Source organism: Sminthopsis crassicaudata, chromosome 4 (genome assembly GCF_048593235.1).
Source record: "Sminthopsis crassicaudata isolate SCR6 chromosome 4, ASM4859323v1, whole genome shotgun sequence".
In the NCBI taxonomy this organism is placed as follows: Eukaryota; Metazoa; Chordata; class Mammalia; order Dasyuromorphia; family Dasyuridae; genus Sminthopsis; species Sminthopsis crassicaudata.
This window is the reverse complement of record NC_133620.1, coordinates 475434162-475452573: the sequence shown is the minus strand read 5'-3', so window position 1 is coordinate 475452573 and position 18412 is coordinate 475434162. Positions and strand designations below refer to the sequence as shown.

The 18412-nt window shown below is 47.9% G+C and overlaps 1 protein-coding gene across 1 annotated transcript in view; it reads right to left on the bottom strand.

Annotated features, from left to right (window-relative positions):
- Positions 1-850: 850 nt before the first annotated feature.
- The window catches only part of TWIST2 (twist family bHLH transcription factor 2), a 67680-nt gene continuing 50118 nt past the window's right edge, over positions 851-18412 (bottom strand). Inside the window, exon 3 of the mRNA XM_074264444.1 lies at positions 851-1619. The gene's annotated coding sequence lies outside the window, so the exon portion shown is untranslated. The remainder of the gene's footprint in view (positions 1620-18412) is intronic.

The following is an 18412-nucleotide window of genomic DNA, read 5'->3' as shown; positions in this document are numbered from 1 at the left end:
TGGCTGCACCTACCTTGATAAAGCCAAACTAGCTCTACCACCTTGACCACCCTTGGACCCTGATGGAGGCAGGTCTGCTCGTGGTCCTGCAGATGCTGCCATCCCAGCTAGACAAGAAGGTTCATGTCCTCAGCACATGAAATTGTTCCACATCAGAAGCTGAGAAAATTTTATCAGTGGAAATGATAGTAGAGAAGGGACCTGATCATCTACTAAGAACCATGGGACTCTTCCATTTGCACTTGAACAGAAATTTTCCATATGGATTGTCTCTGCAGTATGAGCTCCTTGAGAGCAGACTCTGTTTGATTTTTCTCTTTGTGTCCCCTGTCCTTAGTATAGGGCTTTGCACAGTAAAAAACCTTAATGTTTTATTTACTCATTCACTCATTCATTCTTGAACACCCCACAATAGGAAAAAAGGATTTCTGGCAACCAAGAATTTTAAGTTCCCCACTCTTCCATAAGTTTAAACTCACTTTCTCCTGAACTCTCTATGTTTTTGTGGAACAGTATATCAGACTTTTTGGGGATGGGTGGAAAGACTGATGCTTGTATTAACTTTTCTTTATATACTATATTACTAAATATTCTTTTCTAAAAATTTTTAAGTCAGGATGACCAATTAATATGAAGTGGTAATTAATAAGGGAATCACACTGATGGGGGCTCGTGAGTTATAGTATTAGAATGACAACTCCCCAACACCTTGTGGTTGTCCCTGTAGCCCTGAGCTCTGGGCACTTAGGGCACTGTGCAAATAGATGCTTGGGAGATTGGGTCTAGACCCTGTACTACCTTTAAATGAACAAACGTCATGACTGCCTAGATCACCAAAATGACCAGGAGATGAGCAACTGCATGGCTTCTTTATTTGTTATTGGCAAGAGAAGCAGTATACACAGCGAAATTGCAGTCTCTTAGCTTGTTAAAAATATCTCAATAAATAAACAAATAAGCAACATATACATTGAAATAGAAAATACTAAAAAAAAAAAAATAATAAAGAACTGGCGAGCTGAGCAAGTTGGGGAGAGTTGAGAAAGGGGAGGAGCATCTGAGAGTCTGTATTCCAGGCTTACTTGAAATCATCATGCAAAAATCATGGGAGGAGGAAGGGTCAGAGGTGGGGGTAACCACTTCTTCTGAGAGCCTTGGTCCAGTTTAAACAGAACTGTACAAGAATTCATCTTTCTTTCATTAAAAAAATATACATTAAAAAAAGAACACAGTAAAAGGAAAAACAATTCCAAAACCAAGATTTCTCTTATATGTGTTCCTGAATCTCATGATTTTCAGAGAACAAAACAAAACAACCCAAACCCAGAATGAACAAAACAAGAACACACATCCACGACAAACAATAGGAACAGCAAAAACGACCAGGACACACAGATCAACATTGGGGGAATGTCCCTCAGGAGAGATGTTGAAGAGCTTTCGAAGACTGCTTAGCTTCGGGGCTGTTTTTCCACTTAGTCTCAATGCTCTGCAGGAGCTCAGAGCTGCGAGGTCAAGCAAGGTCTTATGGACCAGATTCCTTGAGGTTGTTAAGGTTTCAGAAGTTATGAACTTGGAGACGTCCCAATTCCACTTCACCCTCAGACACACTGGGCAATCTATAACCAAAGGAAATAAGAACAAAGTTTTAAAATTTATTTTATTATTATTTTTTTATACTGGACACTCTTGGCATTGAGGGCAGGGTATGTCTTACAGGTCACTTGCAGGGACCACTTACAGCATTTCATATTGGGAAGGGACTTCCTGAAAAATGGTCAAGTGGTCAAATGTCTGTTGGTGGAAGATCTACAATGAGAGGAAACCCACTGCCCGTTCCCCTTGGACATGCATTTGTTAGAGTGGCTTCTCTTCCTCTAAACCTTCCTTTTGCAGCTTCCACCCATTTCTACTGGCATTGTCCTTTGGGATCAAGGGAACAAGGCTGATCCCTCCTCCTCATAATAGTCTTTTTAAAAACTAAGTTTTTTATTGATATCTTTTCTTGAAGGCAAATATCACGGCCTCCCTGATTCTTCTCCTGCTAAGGCTGAGTGTCCCTGGTTCCTTCAACTGATCCTTGCGTGTCATAACCTTCACTACATCTTTATTGTGCTCCATGAACCATACCCACTTTGTCAATGGTATCCTGAAATGGGGAACATAGAACTAAACATAATATTTTACATACAGTCTGACTAGGGTAAAACATAGCAGGATGACTGCTGCCTTCATCCTGGACACAATGCCCCCCAAGTCTTCATTAATTTTTTTTGGCTGCCATACCCATTGCTGGCTCACACTGAGCTTGGGGCCATTTGAACACCGAGGTCCATTTTTTAATGGACTGTTGGTTTAGTCACTTCTTTCCCACTTTATAATTGTGACACTTATTTTTGGAATCCAATTGCAAGACTTTGGTTTTCTGAAAATGAGGTATTAAGGATAGATAGATAGATAGATAGATAGATAGATAGAGGGAAGGAGAGAGGGAAAGAGGAAGGGAGAAATGGAAAAATGGAGTACTTGGCCATTCCTTATCCCATCTCTTTTTCTCCTGAGGTGCCTGGGGAGGAGTTTGATGCTGGGAAAGGGTAAGGAAAGGATGGGGTGCTAAAGGAAAGGATGGGGTGCTAAGATAGCAGATTGGCCCAGCTGGAAGAGGAGAGAATGAATTCCCATTGGGGAAGTGGAAATTGGAAACCTTCTAGACTAATCAGGATGCAATAATAATAATGTAAATAATAACAGGCATTTGGTTAAGTAACTGTTATTTGTTAAGCAGTGTATTAAGTGCTAAGAATATAAAGACAAAGTAGAAACAGTTCCTGTCCTCACAGAGCTTATAGTCTAGTTAGATAAGGAAATATGGCCACATATACAAAATAAGTAGCAGGTGACTTGGGGGGGAGCCATTATTAACTGTTGAGTTGGAGAGGATGGTTTAGGAAAACTCTCCTGTGGAACAGTCTTGAAAGAAACTTGAAAGATTGGGAGACATTTATATAAAGTTGTATATTTTACTCATCCAAAGACCCAAAGGTAGAATAGTGTCACATAGAAGGAACAGGAAGAAGGCCGTCTTAGCTGGACCCCAATGTTCATGGAGAACCATTGGACTTCAGTGAGGAGGAGGGGGACATAGTCAGACTTGTACTTTGGGAAAATCAATATGGCAGCTGGATGAAGAAAGTATTTGAGAAGAGAGTCTTGAGGTAGGAAGAGGTTAATAAAGAAGCCATTGCAATAACCCAGGTGAGAAGTGATGAGGACCTGAACTCAGGTAGTAAAAAGGGGAAGAATATAAGAGAGGGGAGAAATGGCAAGATTTGGAAACTGAGGTACAAAGTTTCAAAACCTAGATGACTGGGACAATGGGAGTGCCCTTTATGGAAATTGAAAAGAAATGTGCTTGGGGAGGAGAGATAATGAATTCAGTCTTGAGATTTTGGAGTTTGAGATGTCTAAAGAATATCTAGTTTGAAGTAGCTAATGATGCTGGACTCGGACTTCAGAAAGAGGCTAGAGCTTGCACTGGGAGGCATCCATCTGGAAATGATCATTAAATCCATGTTTCCTGATGGGCTCACCAAAAGAGAATAGAGAGTGAAGAGAAGAGGACCGAGAACTGAACTTTGGGCTAGAGCCAGGGCCGAGAACTAGGAGAGAACATGCCATTGCAACCCACCAAGTATGGTGGATCCAGGAGAAATGATCGGCAGTGACAAAGGATCAGAACTGAGAAAAGACTGCCTGATCATTCAATTATATCTTTGGTTACTGAGTAAAAGCTGAAAGATGAGGTGGAAAGCCAGGCTGGGAAGGATTGAGAAGATGGTCAGAGAAGAGAGGAAGTGGAGGTGCCCAGTAGAGGTGCCCAGCGCAGGCTCCTCGGCCATGTTTTTGAGTGGATGAACTTCCCTTGAAGTTGGAGCAACGTTTTTGGGAAGATGGAAATAACCCAAAAGTTCTTTTCTTTCTATTTAAAGTATCTTTGGCGCTATCGGTGTTTGCAAAGGCCCTGCTTACCCTTTTCCAATCATACAATAAACTTATCCCTGAGAGAGAGGAGACTCCCCCTTCTAGGCCTCTCTTCTCCCCCTTTCTGACCCTGCAATGTAGGAGCTACCAGGATTTAATTTCTGTCTTTAAAGCCCCTTTCTTTTCCTGATGACTTTTGGGGTGAATTTCCTCACTGCCTGAAGCTTAACTATCAGCAAAGAGCCCTTAAGATGTTCAGCAATAATTCAAGTCAGCCTCTGACACTGGGATGTGTTTTCCTTGGCAACGGGGATGTTGGAGAAGGCCCACTGGGGTGATCCTAGCCATCCTACGGCCAAATGATTTGATTTGAATTTGGGTCTGGAAAAGGGGATGTGTGTGAATAAAAATACACTTGGATTCAAATCATGAGCTCAGCTTGAATTCTTCTAGTTGGGGGGGGAGGAGAAGGATAAGGGGACTAAAGTCTCAGGATACTGTTGGGGAAGAGGGTCCTCCCCAAACTCAGAAAGCTGCCTGCATGTGGTCTGCGGTGGGCATCTCTCCAGGTCCTGTCTTGGATAACTTATGGGAAGGTCTTCCCTCTCTTTGTCCCCTTTCCCCACCCTCCCTCTGTTCTTCGCCCAGGGTGGGGGCAGTTCCTGTATCATGATGCAGGGGCCTATTTCCCATATACATCACTTTTATAAAATGCAGGGTGCTTTCCTCACTACTCCACCCTGCAAAGGAGGGAGGGAGGGAGGATCTGTAGTATTATTCCTATTTCACACTCAGAGAGGTTAGGTATCTCGACCAAAGTCAAACAGCCCCACATGGTCTGAAAGCTGCCGGATGGCAGATCTGCTGGCCCAGGATGCTAGCTCGAGAGACAACCATCCAATCAGAGGCCATCTATCCAGCCCCCTGATTCTACAGAAAAGGAAACTGAAGGTGTGACATGTCCAAGACCGCATCCTGCTTCTGCATATTACACATTCAGCCTGAAGGATCAAAGGGAAGACCTTTTGAGGGAAGGAATAATGACCACACTGCAGTCTCAGAGTTACGGGTCAGCCTCTACTCCTCCTGGAAATTTGGCCATAGAACCTCCCTGCAGTCCCACTTGTCTTGTCCCAGTGGCCACCTGTACTCCCGAGACTGTCTTCTCTCTTCCAGGGTCCCCCTACAACCATTCCTTAAAGGCATTAGGGACTATTTTCCTAAATCATCGGACAATTGGACTGTATAGACTGAGAGTGCACAGTGTGATGGGCAAAGTGCTGCCTTTGGCTCTGACACTGCCTGGATCATCTTGGACAAGTCACTTTGCTTCTTTGGCTTCCTCTTCTGTAAAGGCAGAGCAATGGCTTAGGGGACCACACAAGGCTCTCTCCAGCTCTCTGTAAACGTCCATTCATTCTGTACCCATTTATTAAACAACAATTATGTGGGTTCATAGAAACACAAAGAGAGGGAGAGAGAGAGAGAGAGAGAGAGAGAGAGAGAGAGAGAGAGAGAGAGAGAGAGAGAGAGAGAGAGAGAGAGAGAGAGAGAGAGGAGAAGAAGAAGGAGGAGGAGGAGGAGGAAAGGAGAGAGGGAGGGAGGGAGGGAGGAAGGGAGGAAGGAGAGACATAGAGACAGAGAGAAACAGAGAGAGAAAGAGACACAGAGAATCAGAGACAGAGAAACACAAAGAAAGAGAAACAGTGACAGGGAGGCAGAGAGAGACAGAGGGAGAGTCTCTGCCTTCAAAGAACTGATGTTCTCATTGCAGGGAGAGTGTTGGCCCATGCCCAGCTATTGAAGCTCCAAGTCTATAGGAAGTAATTCCAAGAGGGCGGGAGTGTTGGTGACTGGCAAGGCTGATGTAGGAGGGGGCACCTGAGCCGGGCTTAGGAGGAAGCTGGGATTCTGCCCTGCCAACACATTCCACCATGGAATAGTCAGAGCCACTGGGGAACTGGTGCTTTCCCCCAGCTCACTCTTCTTCCCCGTGCCCCTGCTCCCATCCCCCAGCTCAATTACCTGCCCCCATGGCACTTCACGCCCCATCCCATGAATCTCGGCTCAGCCAAAATGGTGGACCCAGGCCCGAGCCCGCTTTGAAGCCTGGAACGAGTTTCTCCTCAGCCGTTGCAGGCCCAGGCTGTGTAAGTCCCAATTCCTTGAGCCTTGCCTCATAAGGCCAATTTCCCAATCCTTGAAATAGTTTCCTTGCTCTTTGAACCCTTTCCAAGTCCTCTGGAGTCAGATTCCATGGGCCCTGGCCAAGAAGAGGGGTTATGCATTATGTCCCCACTCACACTAGACTAACTCGATTAAGATTTTCTACTGTTACACAGACCAGAAATGGAGAGAGAGGAGGATTTGGAGCATTAAATGGTGCACGTTTATTACCCGACCTGAGGAAGAATTCTCCTCCCGACAGCTGAGCCGCAGCAGATCCAGCGCCCACATTCCCAGGGGAGTTCAGTGCCGACCCCACCCCCACCCAGGCTCTAGCCCCTGCTCAGGCAGCGGGTGGCTGGGGGACGCTGGGCCCAAAGCTGAATGTGGGGAGACCAGGGAGGTCGGGGACTGTCTAAAAGAGCGCAGAAACTCTGGGTTTGGCTGTTGGCAGCTCTGCAGGATGAAAGCAGGAATGTGGAGGGGATGGGGGGAAAGGGAGTGTGAACAGCGGATGACCTGGCCTTTCCCCCCTAATTCTGGTTCTGGACTCAGCCTCCTTTGGATACCAATCAGAGAGGATTCTGGGGGAGGACAGTCTGCAGGAGGATGGGGGGCTACGTTAATGAGAGATTGAAGATTGGAGATGATGGGTTGATAGGACCAAGCCCTGGAGGCCACAGCCATTTGGGGACCACATTTTAGGTGAGGCTCAGCTGGATCCCCAGAGAGGCAGAGGGCTCCAGGAGCCAGAGTCCTGGCTTCCCAATTCAACTCAGTGACTTTGCTGCCCATGGCTCCTTATCCGGGCCACCCTCCCTCTCTGGGTCTTGCTCTACCTCACGTATAAAATGGGGCCAAGTGACTGCAGGCCTGACCCTCTGGGGTTATCGGGAGGCGCAAATGGGATACAGCTTTGAAAGGGCTTGGTAAACCTCAACTACTCCTCAAAGGGGTATATACAAGGGCCAGCAGCAGGATGCCTTTGGGGTGGTCTCACCCCCTTTCTCAGGGGGCCCTCCTCCCGGGGCCATTCCTGTGGCCACACCCCATCTTCCCTCAGTTGTCAACTCCCCCTATGAGATAATAACGTATTACCTCTGGGTAGGTGCTGAACGATAATTATTCCAGGGATTGTTCGAAATTTAATACAACTATCTCAACGACAAAAATGGTTTAATGCCTCCTACACTGAGTCGCTAATGTTAGAAGTGCAGTTAACGGGGCCACTAGATGGCGCAGTGGACAGAGCACCAGCCCTGAGTTCAAATTTAACCTGAGACACTTAACACTTCCTGGCTGGGTGACTCTGGGCAAGTCACTTAACCCCAATTGCCTCAGCAAAAAAAAATAAAAATAAAAATAAAAAAAAAGTTCAGGTAGGCTAATATCAATGACAGCTAGGCAGGCATCATATTGAGTGAGATACTGCTCTCCCCCCAGAAACTTCTATGACTCCTTATGACCCTGGACACAAAAAGTAAACTTATCTGCCCTGGAAGTGCTTTGCTGTTTGTTTCCCCTAAGGTAGCCCGTTGGTGCTTCCTGTGTAACATTGGAAACAATTCCTGTCTTTTCACATACTACCCCCCCACACCCCTCTGCAGCGCCTTTGTGCCCTCCCCCCCTCAGCTATCTCCGAGGTCCAGGGCTCCCCCCTCCCCTCAGGACTGCCTCCTTATTTTGCGGGGTCCCCTCCGGCTTCCCTGGAGAGTGGCAGCTTTCGGAGGGCGGGGCCGGTTTCCCCTCGGACTTCCCCTCCCAGGATTCAGCAGGTAGGAAAGAAACAAGTAACGGGTATCCCTCTAGCCTAAAGGACTCTGGGAGCGTCTGCCGGTCACGGGGCGAGAGGACGGATTCCGAAGGTCCAGCCCCGGGCTTCCAGGTCCCCCCGAAGCCTCCATCCGGGTATCTCCAAGCGGGAACCTTGGCCCTCAACTTCCCCATTTGTAAATTGAGGAAAACGGAGTTCCCTTCCGGCTCGGGACCCCGGGGCCGGCCGCGCCCCCTCCCCCCGCCCGAGCCCGGAGCCGGGCCGGTCCCGGGCGGCTGCTGCGTGCTGGGTGACTCGGAGCCTGCTTGGCAGAAGCGGCCGGGCCCTGCCCACGCTGGGACCCCGAGGAGCCGGCCTTGCCCTTGGAAACTGCCCAGTCAGCGTTCGGGAGGCGCTCCCGCGTGCGCCGCCCCCCAGCGCCCCAGTCCCCGCGGCCTTCAGGTCGAGTCCGCTCCGAATGGCTGAAGCCTTTCAAGTGGTCCTGGGCAGGGAGTCAAGCGGGACTCTCCCTTCCCCAATGTGGTTGTAATTAGGTAATTAATAACGGGGGACGCGGGAAGGGGGAGCTAAATGGAAACCTTCCTCAGCCGGGGAAATAATTACAGCGCTTTTTGATATATGAGCTGAGTCAGCCCTCCGAGGGGTGAGAGCGGGGCAGCCGGGGAAAGTCGGGAATTGGGGGGGGGCTGCTCCCCGCGGGGGGGGGGGAACCGGCTGGGCTTCCCGAGCCCCCGCCCTCGGGGAGGGGGCCTGAGAGAGGGCCGTGCTCTTCCGGGGGAAGGGCACCCCGGGGGGGCGAGCAGGGTCGGGGGGGCCGACGGCCCGAGCCTCTGGTCTCCCCCACCGCTCTGCCAGAGCCGGGGCTGCCCAGCACACAGTAGGTGCTTAAGAAGTGTTTGACTGACAGCTGGGAGGCAGCCATGCCCCCAGATCTGGCTCGGCGTGGCCAGTGGCTGAGAGCGGCGGGAAGGCACCGGAGGGTGGAGGGGGCTGACCCTGGGCCACATGACTTGGGGAAAGTGGGGAGCCTGTGCTCCCCTGAAATGCTGTCTGCACACTGAGCTGTGGCTATTACATGTGCACTTCAAGGCTGAAGAAGTCACTTCCTCCCAGAAGTCCTCCTTGATTTCTTAGCTCTCCTTTTCTCAGCACGCCCTCAGATCACACTTTTCAGCGTGCACTTTCTGCCCATCCCTATAGGATGGAAGCTTCGAGAGCCAGGGCTTGGTGATTTTTGTACCACCAGTACTTGGCAGGGTGTTTTCTGGCTCTGGGGCCCAGGGGTCTGAGTTCAAATCCCATCTGTAATGTAATTAACAGTGACCTTGATAATTACAAGTGACCTTGTAATTAACTTGACCTCCCAGGGTCTCAAAGTGAGAGGTTTGGACTTGAAACTCTCCGAGGCCCTTTGTGGCTGAGCCTGTGGTGGGTGTTTAATGTTTGTGGGAGCTGCTGATACATGCTCTAGGCCGTGGAACTTGGGCCCCTGCAGAGGACTGGCTCGGGATCCCCTTGTCTCCCTCCCCACCCCATTTATTGCTTCCTGGCCAGAGACAAAGGCACAGTCCTCACCGAGCTAGCATGCTGGGCTTAGAGCTGGGAGAGACCTCAGAACGCACCTGAGCCCTATTCTAGAAGCACTGGGGGGAGCCTTTACCAGGTGCACTAATACCTTTATTCTGGGGGCTAAGAAGGGAACTGCCTGACCTACCCCCAAGGTGCTATTCATGAGGTCAGCAGGACAGCCCTCGGAAATAAGGCAGAAAGAGATGAATATGGACTATGTCCACCTGAAACAGAAAACCCTCCCAGAATTAAAATGCAGGGCTCTAACAGAATCTCATTTTATACATGAGGCAGAGCAAGAGGAAGGAGTAGCCATTTCTTAAGAGCAAAGGCAGGAGCAGCAATCACGGTGTCAGACTAATTAAAAGAGGTAACTGAGGAAACAACATTTTCTTTACAAGGTATCAAAGACAATGAAGTAATATTTAAAAAATGACAGCAAGTCTTTCTGATGAAAGCCTCATTTCTCAAATATGTAGAGAACTGAGTCAATTTTTTTAAAAATAAGACCCATTTCCCAATCAAAGGAGAGGAGCGCGCATTTCCAGAAGAAGAAATCAATGAACATCATGCCAAAAAGATGTGCTAAATCACTAACGATGGCAGAAGAGCAACTCTCGGATGGTACCTCACACCTGTCGGAAACAACAAATGCTGGAGGCCAAGGGAAGCAGTCTGCCAGTAAACTGTTGGTGGAGTTGTGAATGGTCCTAAATATTCTGGATAATAATGTGAAACTATGTCCAAAGGGCTTTAAGATGCTTATCCTTCAGGCCGGCAATACCACAACTAAATCTGTATTCCAAAGAAATCAAAGAGAAAGGAAAAGGATCTATTTGTGCAAACATATTGCACAAAAAAATATTTATAGCAACTCTTTTTGAATCGGGATGGCCATCAGTTAGGGAATAGCTAGACAAGTTGCAGCACAGGATGTCTAGGAAGTACTGTTGTGCTATAAGAAAAGACAAGGGGAGGGGGCAGCTAGGTGGCAGCTAGGTGGCGCAGTGGATAGAGCACCATCCTTGAATTCAGGAGGACCAGAGTTCAAATCTGGTCTCAGACACTTCAGGACCGGAGTTCAAATCTGGTCTTAGACACTTCCTAGCTGTGTGATCCTGGGCAAGTCACTTAACCCCAGACTAAAATTTAAAAAAAGAAAAGACAAGGGTGTTTTTTTTTTTTTTTTAAACAAACTACCAAAACCCAACAAGGCAAGCTCCATATGAACTGATGCAAAGCGAAGCGAGAAGAACCAGGAAATCATTGAGCTCAGTAGCAGCAATGCTGTCATAACCATTAACTTTGAACCAGTTCAAAACAGTTCCAAAGGACTCATCATGAAAAATGTTTTCCCTCTCCAAAGAGAGAACTGATAAAGTGTGAATGTAAATTGAAGCATCATTTTCTTTCCTTTTTTGTGTATGATATGGCTAATATGGAAATGGGTTTTGTGTCAGCTCCCATGGATAATTGATGACATTTTACTGGCCTTCCCAGTGGGTGAGGAAGAGAGAAAATTTAGAACTTAATTGAAAAAAGAGAAGACTATTTAAAATAAATAATAAAAAAAGAAAAGGAAAAGGGAAGCTAATGGGCCATAACTCACCTCTGGAGAGAGGGGCTAGATCTGAGAACTCCCAGGTGAAGAAACTCTATCCTACCTATCCAAGTGAGCACTTTATCTCTAAGTTCAAGTTTTCTAGAGCAAAGAGAGATGGGGCACTTCCCCTTGGCCACACAGCGTCAAAGATGGGTCTACCCAGCTCTGAGGATGGCTCTATCCAATTTGCCACACGGCCTCCTATCCTTGAGAACTGCTCCTGTTACACCAGACAGCTTCTGCTGCTTTCTCTCCCTGGGACCCCCATCCTTCAGCCAAGCGAGAGGGGATGGCTTGTGCTACTCTCCCTTTTCTCCCGGCAGTGCTCCAGACTAGCTCTGCTCCCCACTTCACCCTCTCCAGCCAGCCCCAGAGCCAGCAGGAGTGAGAGCAGCCCAACCCAGACATCTCAGGCTGCTCTCTGGTGGGGATGCTGGTGATGGGTTCCAGACGAGATGGCAGGTTGGAGATGTGTAGATGGGCAAAAGGAAGGGCGCTAGAGGAGGCTCCCTTTACCAGATTCCTATCCATGCACCAGTGCAAGAAGAACAAGACATGAAAGAGAAGCAGGGGTGCTCCATAGGAGCCTCAGTTTCCTTCCTTGTTATATGAAGGGATGTGGACTGGCTCTATTGTGCTCTTATCATGGAAAGTAGAGGAGGAAAGAGGGGATAAATCACCTCAAAGTCCCTTCCAGCCCCGAATTTCTTGGAACTGTCCCAGGACAATATTAGAAAATAAATCAGTGGGGGAGCGGGGAAATGCCCATGCTGAAATCTGGTGCCATTGCCTGGGCCAGGAGTTGGTCAAAAAGGCCCTGCTTCAGTCTTAACCCCGCCAAGTCCCTCAGCACTTGGGGAAAGCTGAAGAAGAGATCGCTGGATGTACTCTGGGAGCTAGTCCCCTAGACTGGTCCTTCCCCCCGTTCTCCACAGCTCAGTAGAATGAAAACTGCCTGAGAGCAGGGACCTTTACACTTCAACACGCTGGCTCCCCAGTGCCTATAGGAGTATATAATAAGAGATTAATAAATGCTTCTCAGATTGAATTGTATTTCCATTGGCTCAGAGTTAATTACTAATCTGCGTGATCTTAATAAGTCACTTTTACATTCATGGGTCTCAGGTTCCTTGTGGACAGGGCTGGACTGGGTGGACTCTGAGGCCTCAATCTGTGGTCCTATGAGTTTATAAAGATGCTGGGCAGCAGTAGGCATTCAGATCTTCATAATCCAGGTGGAGGTGGAGGTCTGGGCCATCCTGAAGGGGCAGTGCTAGAAGGGATGGTCATTCCTTTGAGATCAGCAATGGAAAGAATCCATTTGACAGAAAGGGAAACTGAGGCCCAGAGAGTCTAAGTTCAGAGCATTGAACTCTGGGCCAATCCTCTCTTGCCTCATCACTTCATCCGTTTAATGAGGGGATTGGCCCTGACGGGATTTAGGGTTTCTTTCAGCTCCGGGAGATGCGTGCAGGTAGTGAGGGTAGTGAGACCATCCCCAAAGGCTCTGAGCTCTTCTCCCATCTGAACCCGGGTGTGTCTCGTGTTCAGGGAATTCTCCACACTTCAAACAAAACCATGCAGCCGCATTGTGGAGACCTGACTCAGAAGGAGCTGGAGAGGAAGTGGGAGGCCCAGCTGCCAGCCCACTCCCCTCGTGTCTCTGCTGGGAATGGGCAGAGGCAGCTAACCAGCCTGTCCGGGGCAGCCCCCGGATCCCAGCCCCTCCCCTTCAGCGCCTAGCTCCCTTCCCCCAGCCCCCAGCCTCAACCCCTGCTCCTAGTCTCTCCTGCCTAACTCCCAGGCTCTAGCCTTGGAAATGGGTGGGGGAAGGGGTGGCGGGCCAGAGGGCAGGGGGGCATTAAGGGTTTGATTTAAAAGGAGAAAACTCAGTTCTCTTTTCTTGGCAGTTTCTGCCAAGCTCAAAGCTAAAGAAAGAGCAAATGGAGAAAGTGATCACATCTTACTGTAGACCTACTTTGTGACAACTCGCCCTCCTTTTAGAGCTCACAAAGTAGACGAGAGAAAAGATACTAGACCAGGGAGCTTGAACCCTGCTACTGACGACTTCCTGAGACAAGACTGCAAAGCAGGTGACCCCTCTCAGGTTCCCTGCCACCAAGCCCTGCTGGCTCTCCAAATGTTGGCTCCCCTTTCCTCCTTTGCCTAGTTACTCTGTGTCCACATACACTGCCCCACCCAGACCTGACTTTTCTGGGCCGCAACTCAAGGATGACATCAATTCTAGCTAAGGTGTGAATGACTAATAGCCCCTGATGTGTTAACTCTCACTCCAGGGATATTTGCATTTTAAAAGCAAACCCATTAACCCAAAGGCTGTGTTAAGGAAGAGTGTCCTAGGTGCTGGACTCCTCCAAATCCACCCTCAAGCTGAAAACCTTCTCTTCTTCCTCAAAATCCTCGGGAGCTTTTGGAGGGAGGACTAGAAAAAGAGGCTGGACTGGAGGACTGATTGAGAGGCCATTTCAGTTCATGCATGAGGCTGCATGAGTGGGGAAGTGGGAGTGGGCTTGGGAGTCAGGGAGGTAAGATTGATGACCTATGTCGATTGACCCGAGTTGAGATTTGAGGGAGAAGATAGGGTTGAGGTTGACTCAGAAGTTGTGGTAGAATTCTAGTGCTCTCAAATGCAATAAGGGTCTTCTTGGGAGTGCTGGGTTTGAAGGGGGGCTTGATATTAAGAGTCCTGCTTAACACAGGCAGCCTTGCAGATGCCTGTGAGCCACTGTGATGGCTGGTGGGTAATACGTGATTGGAGCTCAGGACTCCAACTACCTGCACTGATGGGGGAAGGAATAAGTGTGAAGCTTATTATGTTCATTTTATAGATGGGAAGGTTTGATTCTTCTGAGTCTCAGTTTTCTTCTCTGTGAAATGGGGTGATTAGACTAGAAATCAGGGCTTCTTAACTTGGGGTCTATAAACTTGTTTTAAAAAAAAGTTTTTTGGTTTGTTTTTGTTTTTTTGGTAATTGTGTTTCAATCGAATGAATTTCCTTGCATTCCTATAGAGCTTATTTTATGCTTTTTCAAGGAGTCTAAATTATATATTTTAAAACAGGACAAAGGGTCTTCTGCATTCATCAGATTTCCTAAATCCAAACAGGGAATGACTGTGGGGGCTTTCCAGCAGCAGCCCGGGCCTCCAGAATTGGAGATGCTCAAGTATCTGGAGGGACAAAGAAAAGGCTTCATGGAGGGAGAGGAGTCACAGTGAAAGCCCCTTCAGGGCTGGCAGCTCCTAAATCCAATCCCCTCCAAAGCTTCTAAATTCCCCTTCTGTGCCCCCTCGCCATCCCTTCCTCTCCACTCCCACATCCTTTCCCCCACCTGAAGCCCTTGTTGTCTCTCACATGGACCAGGCAAAGCTTCCAAACAGATCTCCCTGCAGTCAGTCATTTGCCTCCTCCTCCACCAAGCTGACTATGTCCTACCCTTCCTCAAAAACCTCCCAGGCTCCCTAGCGGTCCTCAGCCTGGCACTTAAAGACCTTCACTTTCTGCCCCCAAGCCTCCTTTTGAACCTCTGCCTTCCCTTCCTGCCCTCTCTTTGGATCTAGCTGGCTGGCTATTTCCTGAGGGTGACTGTCCTTCCTTCCTCCATATTTCAGCATGAGTCTTCCCTCACCTTGGCCTCCTAACTCCTTCCCTCCCTCCAGAGGACTGCTCAGACTCTGTGTCCTGCAAGAGGAGCCTTGCTGACCCCCTTATCAAGCCTCTCCTCCAGCCCTTCACATTGACTCAAGTGCATGGTGTTTCTCCCAGATGTCAGAAGGTGGTAGTAGTGATGGCTTAAATATGGCTTGGAAGCATAGCAGCATAGAACTAGGGTTAGGAGGGACTTCATATATAGTCCCCCTCCCTTCCCCCCATTTTTACAGAGAATGAATCTGAGAGGAGAGGGCTGCTTCTTTCAAACTGCCCAAAGAAATAGATGCTCGGCAGCCATAGACATGGGTGCAGTTCATATGGTAAATAATTAATTTCCATAGGAGGAATGTAGCGGGCTCAGCAAGCTTTGGACAAATGCAAACCCAGATGCTCCAAATAGTCATTTTCATATGTTTTGACATCATTAATGTCAGTCCTTGGAGTGGGGAAAGTGGGCCCAAGGACTGTCAGTACCTACTCCCGGAGGGACCTTCTGGATGGCCATCCCAAGATTAGAGCAGAACCTCTCTGAGGACCATTGGGAAACCTTGGTCATGTGCCAATGGGGGTCAGGGAGCACCAGACCCTCCTAGGGAGTCTTGGAGGAAGAGGAGTGGAAGGGAGGCAGAATCAAGTTCTCTGCAGGGCTGAGCAGTCCGGTCACTGGGAAGTAAGAAAGGCTTCTAAGGCAGTGGGAATTTTTTGACCAGCTCCAGTGTCAGGGCCCTGGATCTGTCCACTTGATCTTGGTCAAGATAGCTTGGGAAATCCATATCATTTATACACTATTTGAGTGCAAAATATTCTTATTTTGTGATTTATCCAAGATTGATCTAATGTTAAGGGACTCAGATTCTTTGCCTCCAAATCCAGCATCCTCTCCCCTAAGGTGTGCTGATTTCCTCTTTGTTGAAGCTCTCTGAGCCGAAGCTGGGTGGTAACTTTCGAGCCCCCTGATCAAGAGGCCTGGTCCTCCTTCAGATTAGACTGGGAGGCCTCTGAGAGCCCCTTCCCTTCTGAGAGTTGATACTTCTGGGGAACTAAAATCCTTCCCTCTGAAAGAAACCTTCTCCAGCCTCCCATCCCAGAGCACCTCTTCTGATAAATATTTCCTATTGATTTTGTAGATGGATGGTTTTGCAGATATATTTTACCTTTAATTGTGTCTGCATGTTGTGGCTCCCATTAGATTATAAGCCCTTTGAGGGCAGGGACTGTCTTTTGTCTACTATCCCTAGTGCTTAGCACAGGACCTGGCACACTCTAGAACCTTAATCAAAGCTTATTAATTGATTATGCTCTTGTTCTATGTCCTGAGTGTTCCATCAATAGCCTTCTCAGATGCTTTTCTCACACAGCCATCTCCACTGCTTTCCTTTAGTCTTTTGCCTTATATTGCCTCCTTCTCTTCCTCCCTTCCACAGTTGAAATTCAGAAAGAGAATAGGAGCCCCCACCTTTCTCCCCTTTCCATCTGACACAGGCCATGCTGTGGGAGAGCAGGGAGGGGGGAGAACAGGGTGGGGGCTCCTCTCTCCTCCATGCCATCTGCCCTCCCCTTTCCCAGCTCCATGAGTCAGGCATCTGACCTCTGGCTTGCCTTCCCTTCATGAGAAAAAGGAATCCTGCTGGAAATGACCTTATTTATGATGTTGTGAGCGGGTTTCCAATGGGTCCCTCGTGGTTTTCAGCAGCTCTGCTCAGCTCAGAGAATGAGGACTTCACACCAACTTTGGAGGCAGGGCTTTTTCCCTTCCTGGCTTGGTGCAATTGGTGGACTGGCCTACCTTAGGCAGCAAGCAGTGGCGCAGGGTGGGAGGGCTTCTCCTCAGGGATAGCTGCCTCTTAGGTTTGGACAGCCTACCCAGCCCTTTGCCAGAAAATGGAGCTGATGGCTTCCTGAGAAAAGGCAGCTTGGTGGAGTGGTTAGAGCACTAGGTTTGGATTTAGAAAGACTTGGATTCAAATCCTGCCATTAATGCTTCTTACCTACATGACTGAACACAAACCTTTCCCCTCTTTGGGCTCATCCTCTGCAAAATGAAAGAGGTTGGACTAGATGGTTAAGTCCCTTCTAACCTTAGATCTATGCTGCTATGATTCCAAGATACACATTTAGACCACCATTACCATCACCACCCTCACCACAATGATACTTAGCATTTATATGTTACTTTAAACATATCTTACTTCATTTGATCCTCACAACAACCTGGAAGACATTATCCCCATTTTCCAAATGAAAAGACTGAGACAGATAAGATGTTAAGTGACTTATGCAGGGTCACACAGCTAGCAAATGTCCAAAGGTAGATTTGCACTCAGGTCTTCCCTGAGAGTCTATGTGCTCCGTTCATTGCATGATTTAGCTGCCTTTGGGTGTGTGTGTGTGTGTGTGTGTGTGTGTGTGTGTGTGTGTGTGTGTAGCTTCTAATCATTAAATCTTATAACCAGAATTATCTAAAAGTAGGATGAGCTTTCTCATGGGTTCCCCCTTCCTTAAAGTTGAAAAGCAATGGTTGCATGACCACTCAGGTATGCTGCAAGAGATTCTCATTCAATCATGGCTGATGCTAGATGAGAAATTAAGGGGTTCCCTGACTCCCCAAAGTTCATTCCTTCCACATGTCACTGGTTCTACTGTAGCTGCTGGTCGATGCTCAGACCAATTTGGAAGGATGTGGGTGAAGATAAGGATATCATTGAGACAAGTCCCCACACTCTGGACCAACAAGCCATGGAATACAGAAGGGCTTAAATTGAATAAGAAGGGTAAGGAAAGTGGATGCTAGATAATGATGGCATCTGAGGCTCTATACCCTTAAGGGAGCCATGGCTCCCTCCCTTAGCATTTAATGGGCAGCACTATGGCTTTGGCATAGGAGTTGGGAAGCCAAATAGGTTGGGGGTTCTTTTCCATGACATGGGGAGCAAAAGGTATAAAAAGAATGTTGAAATTGATGAAATAAAAGTTCATAAAACTGGAAATTTTTCAGAGATGAGAAATCTGGGTGAAAGTCTGATTCTTAAGGAGGGGCATTTCGAGAGGCTAGAGAGGGCATGAGGACTTCTATCGAGTTCTGAAGACAAGAGAAATGGGCTGAATCTGGCATGGAAAATGATTTTGACAATTTGAAGAGGGATGAATTTAAAAGCTTGGAGAGTGGGGCAGCTAGGTGGCACAGTGGATAGAGCACCAGCCTTGAATTCAGGAGGACCCGAGTTCAAATCTAGTCTCAGACACTTAGCACTTCCTAGCTGTGTGACCCTGGGCAAGTCACTTAACCTTAACCCCAGCCTCAGGAAAAATAAATAAATAAATAAAAGCTTGGAGATACTTGCCATAATCCACTTCCCAGGCAGCAGTCTTGGAACCACTTGTAGAAATGGAAAAAGAAACATCCACCATAGAAACAGCTTTGGGGTTGCAAGAAAACTTAGAGATAATCCATTCCAACCTTCCCATTTGACAGAAGGTCAAATTGAGGCCCAGGAAGGTAAAGCAACATGTGTGAGGAAATGCAGCAACAGTAGAAAATGAAAGGAGGAAAATGGACGAATGTTCGGCCCACTTCTTCCCTGTGCCATAACTTTGTCCCCGTGACCTAGAGATGGAAGTTACTAAATGGGTGTGAGGGGTAAAGAAAAGA